This window comes from Equus quagga, chromosome 2 (genome assembly GCF_021613505.1).
Source record: "Equus quagga isolate Etosha38 chromosome 2, UCLA_HA_Equagga_1.0, whole genome shotgun sequence".
Lineage (NCBI taxonomy): Eukaryota > Metazoa > Chordata > Mammalia > Perissodactyla > Equidae > Equus > Equus quagga.
This window is the reverse complement of record NC_060268.1, coordinates 61,939,387-61,945,023: the sequence shown is the minus strand read 5'-3', so window position 1 is coordinate 61,945,023 and position 5,637 is coordinate 61,939,387. Positions and strand designations below refer to the sequence as shown.

The window sequence follows — 5,637 nt, the reverse complement described above, 5'->3', positions numbered from 1 at the left end:
GGTATGTTTCCATTTGCAATTAATAAGTAATCTAGGGGATGATACCATGTGAATATTTGGTTTCCTAATAATTGTTCACTTAATGGCTGTAGCATCCATTACGAGTCCTTGCTTGGACCAATTATTTCATTAGGAGTTGCCAGATGGTGATTTCTAAATTCAATAATTCCTTTTATATCTATTAGCTAGCACTCTTCTATAAAGAATCACTTTTTTCTCTTTCTCTCCTTTTTATTACCATGAATTCATAGATTGTTATTTACGCAATATATTATAATCAAGTATAGTCATTACTCATTTTGATGCCCAAATTGTCCCAAATTTGGCCAGTGTCCTTTAGAAAAACTCCATCATTTTTCGAGCACTTCCTTGCTCTCCGGCACAATGAAATGTTCCAAGCTCACCTTGTACTTTCTCTACCCTAGATTGGGTCTCCTTTAGTGAAGAAAGATATTTAGAAGCCAAGATCTGGACATTTAGATGTGCTCAGTGCTACTAGGGTCTCTCAATGAACAGTTTTCTTTAATTGAGATATAATTCATATACTATAAAATTCACCCTTTAAAAGCCAACAATTCAAAATGCAAATCAAAACCACAATGAGTGCTCACTTTGGCAGCACATATACTAAAACCAGAATGATACACAGGAGATTAGAATGGCTCCTGTGCAAGGATGGCACATAAATTTGTGGAGTGTAAAAAAAAATCCATAATGAGATACCATTTCACACCTCTTAAGATGGCTATCATAAAAAATTTTTTTTTAAACAGAAAATAACTAAGTGTTGATGAGGATGTGGAGTAACTGGAACTCTTGTGCATTGCTGGTGGGAATGTAAAATGGCGCAGCCACTATGAAAAACAGTATAGCAGTTCCTCAAAAACTTAAAAATAGAATTTCCATATGACACAGCAATTCCATTCCTAAGTACATACCAAAAAATGTTGAAAACAGGGCCTTGTAAAGATATTTGAACACCTATGTTTATAGCAGCATTATTCACAATACCAAAAGGTGGAAGCTACCTAAGTGTCTATGAACAGATGAATGGATAAACAAAATGTGGTATATACATACAGTGGAATATTATTTTCCCTTAAAAAGGAGGGAAATTCTGACACATGCTCCAGCATGGAAGAACCTTGACATTATGCTCAGTGAAATAAGCCAGTCACAAAGAGAGAGTATGAGTCCACTTACATGAGGTACCTAGAGAAGTCAAATTCATAGAGACACAAAGTAGAGTGGTGGTTGCCAAGGGCTGGGGAGAGGAGGTAATGCGGTTTTGCTGTTTAATGGGGTATGGAGTTTCAGTTTTGCAAGATGGAAAGAGTTCTGGAAATGGATGGTGGTAATGATTGCTCAACAATGTAAATGTGCTTAATGCCACTGAACCATACACTTAAAAATTGTTGAAATGACAAATTTTATGTATCTTTACCACAATTTTTAAAAAGTGTACAATTCAATGATTTTTACTGTATTCCCAGAGTTGAACAACCATCACCACTATCTAATTTTAGAACATTTTTATCACCCCGAAAAGAAACTTGGTATTAGCAATTACTCTCCAGTCTCCTTTTCCCTCCACTCCCTAATCTACTTTCTATCTTTATATATTTGCCTATTCTGGACATTTCATATACATAAAATCATAAAGTATGTGGCCTTTGTGAGTTTCATTTAGCATAATATTTTCAAGTTTCATCCATATTGTAATATGTAGCAGTACTTAATTTCTTTGCATGGCCAAATAATATTCCATTGTATGCATATACCATATTTGCTTATTCTCTCATTAGTAGGTTGATATTTGGATTGTTCCCATCTTTCGGCTATTAAGAGTAATGCTGCCCTGAATAATAGTGTCCAAGTTTTTGTGTGAACAAATATTTACATTTTTCTTGAGTATGTCCCTAGGAGTGGAATTGCTGGGCTATACGCTAACTCTGTTTAACTTTTTGAGGCACTGCCAGACTCTTTACCACTGCGGCTGTACCGTTTTACATTCCTATCAGTGTATGAGGGTTTCAGGTAAACAGTTTTGGAATGTTGTCATTTTCTAAACTTTTTAAAAAGATTGTATAACTTGGTTTAAATCATTTGGCTTTGTGTTTTTTTTTCTTTTGCAAATTTTTAATAAAATAAGCTGAGGATGCCACACGTGAAAAATGAACTATTTTAATAATAAAATGTATAATATAACCTCTGTTGCCTATAATCCAGATTATATTTCTATTCAACCCTAACCTGTGGCTCTTGATTACTTGTCCGACTCTGGCAGGTAAGTATGGGGATGATTCTCAGATACACCTGGCACGTGGCGCTGGGGACACTTTTTCAGCTCTCAGCATCACTCCTACCCCTCCTCCGCAATGCAGCGCAGCAGGGAACTACATTTCCCAGAATGCCCCACCCCCACCGCAGGTTGGAGTTTGCATGAAAGGAATTTGGGGGAAATTTGGAAGGCAGACGGGAAAAGGAATCTGTTATTCTCCAGAGGTGGTGACAGCCAGATGCTGCACAGATGTGAAAGTAACCGAGGCTTCCCGGCAAGCTCTCAGGAGCCCCTCCCCTCAGGCTGAGACCTTCGGCGCCCGCTTCTACCTTCGCAGCAGCCGCCCTGAGCTCGGTTGGCTCCGCTCTCCCAACAATCGTGTAAGCCCCTAAAGCTTTATTAAATAAATCCCTTATAGCCAGAGGATATAGAGTGGCTTGTGTTTTCCTGAACAAACTCTGAACACTACACATGTATCTGGGGGCAGAGGTACCATTTAACGTTTAATACTTTTAAAATACAATGAAAGGGGAAAATGTGTGTCTAGAGACAGTGTTTTTTCATCAACGAGGAATTTCGGTTTCTGAGCCAAAGCGGAGTCCAACCTTGCTATCCTTAATTTATGATGAGTATTAAAAAAAAGTATAGAAAAAGAAAAACGTGATGTTAAATACTCATTGTAAACAACGTTGAATGGTAGAATAATAATCCATCGAACAGATCTCCCACAATTTAACGAATTAGTCTCATAATGTTGGCATTTAGGTTATTTTTATTATTTTGACTATTATGAATAATCCTGAAAAGAGCGACTTTTTTGATTACTTCCTTTAGACAGTCTCCAAAAAGTAATGTTTCTGGTTCAAATATAAACATATTAAAGATTATTGATATACATTGCTAGCTTGCTTTCCAGAAATGTAGCAATTTACACTTGTACACGTAGTGACCGAGAATTCATCTTGCCACTCCATGACTGCCATCAAATACTATAATGTAACCATCATGTTCGCTAATTTGATAGTGAGAATTTCTCGTCTGCTCTTGATTCATTTGTTGATTAGCCACTCGTGTTCTCTCCCTCTCTTCCCGTCCTTTGTTCCAAACTTCACGCCCCTCTCCTCCTCTCCTTTCTTCTCCTTCCTTCTCCCTCCCTTTTCCACTCTCCTTTCTCTCTTTCTTTCCTACCTTCTTAGTTTCTGTCTCCCTCCCTCCTACCTTCCCTCCATTCTTCCTTCCTTTCTAGAATTCACATACTTTGCCTATGTCAGTCAAATATTATGTTTTTATAAATTACCCCCAACTTCCTGTTGCATTTAATTTTGTTTGTATTTTATTATATGTCTTTATATCTTTATCCAGCAAAAATCCATACCTTTAGATTCCTAACATTTTTTTAATATTAAAAAGTTTATTTGCCATTGAGAAAGCAGATAAATATTTACTTCTATTTTCTATTATTTATGGCTTGATTTAAAATTATGGCTTGATTTTATACATTTACTCTTTTAACTACCTGAACTTTTTTCTTTTGATACATATTAAAAGGAGATCTAACTTAATTTTCCCCCAAAATAACTAGTTGCTTGAGCACCCTTTGGGCAAATCCTATCTTTATGTAATTATATTTTAGATCCTAATTGTGGCTCTTTTTAATAATTAAGACATGCTTGTTGAAAAAAGTTCCATCACCTTAGAAATACGTAGTGTGGAAAGTGAAAGAATCCACACCCCAGAGAGAACCATAGCTAATGATCTAGTGAATTAAAAAAAAAATTAGCTTTTTAAATTGAGGTATAGTTTACACAAATATTATGCATAAAGTGTACAGTTTGAAGAGTTTTGACAAGTACAGTCTTATAACCACCATCCAATCAAGATGTAAAATATTTCTACACCCAGAAAGTTCCCTCTGGCCCTTTTCCAGTCAATCCCCATCCCCCCAAGGCAACAGCTCTTCTAATTTCAGTCTCTAGAGTTTAGTTTTAACTGATCTTGAACTTCATATAAATGGAATCATAAGTATAAACTCATCTGTGTCTGGCTTCTTTAACTCAACATAATTCTTCTGAGATTCATCCATGTTGTTCCGTGTATTAGCAGTTTATTCCTGTTTACTGCTGAACAGTATTCCATCGTATGGATAAACCACAATTTATCCATTCACTTATTGATGGACACTTGGCTTCTTTCCAGCTTGGGGCTATGTCAAATAAATCTTCTAAGAACATTCTGCCACAAGCTCTTTTGTGGACATTGCTAGGAGTGGAATGACTGGGTCATAGGGTAAGGGGTAACTTTCATTTTATAAGAAACGGACACACAATTTTCCGAAGTGCTGGTACCACTTAAATACCCACCAACAGTGTGGGATAGCTGCTCCACAGCCTCACCAACACTTGGTATTATCTTTTGTGTGTGTGTGTGTGTGTGTGTGTGTTATTATAATTTTAATAGTTAAAAAAATTTGGCACAATCACAAAAGTTGCAAGTACAGTACAAAGAACATTTTTTCCTTCACCATTTCAGAGTAAGTGGCCAACTTGATGCCCCATCTCCCCCCTAATTCTTTAGTGTGTATTTCATACAAACAAGGACATTCTCCTACATAAGCATCAAAATTACAAAGTTAATATTGGTGCATTACAACCATCTAATCCTCAGACACTGTTCAGTCTTTAACAATTGTCCCAATAATGTTCTTTCTAGTAAAATGATCTAGTTCAAAAAGTATTTGTTGCATTTAGTTGTCAAATTTCTTTAGTCTCCATCAAACTGGAATTGTTCTCAGGTTTCCTTTTTTAAAGTTTTGAAGTTTCCAAGCCAATTATTTTGTAGAATGGCCCCAAATTTGGGGTTATCTGATGTTCCTTCATAATTACATTCAGGTTATGCATCTTGGGCAAGATTATCATAGAAGACACATGACTTTAATTTGTCCCCTTACTGATGATATTCACTTTGATCATTTGAATAAGGTGGTATCTGCAAGGCTTCTCCACTTTTCCTTTTGTAATAAATACTTCTGTGAGGAGGTACTCTGACATTAGGTAACTATTCCATTGCTTCCCAAACTTTCAGTTTGTTCATTTATCAATTTATATCTGTATGAACCCATGGTTTCCTATGTTCTTCAGTGAGTAATAATCTATTACTATCATTATTTATTTTGATACTTAAATTGTCCCAGATTTGGCACTCCAAGCTGACTTCTGTGTCCTTTTGACATGTCCCTATCATTCTTGGACAATTCTTTGTTTTCTGGCACAAGAACATCCAGGATAATCTTGAACTTTTCCTGCCCAGTCTTGAAATCAGCCATTTCTCCAAGAAGCCTTAGTTTCTTTTAATGGAGA

At 36.2% G+C, this 5,637-nt stretch overlaps 1 non-coding gene across 1 annotated transcript; it reads left to right on the top strand.

Moving 5' to 3' along the window:
• Positions 1 to 603: 603 nt before the first annotated feature.
• On the top strand, positions 604 to 710 carry LOC124236576 (U6 spliceosomal RNA). Its single transcript, XR_006887804.1, has one exon. It is a non-coding gene; the product is annotated as a U6 spliceosomal RNA (small nuclear RNA).
• Positions 711 to 5,637: the final 4,927 nt, after the last annotated feature.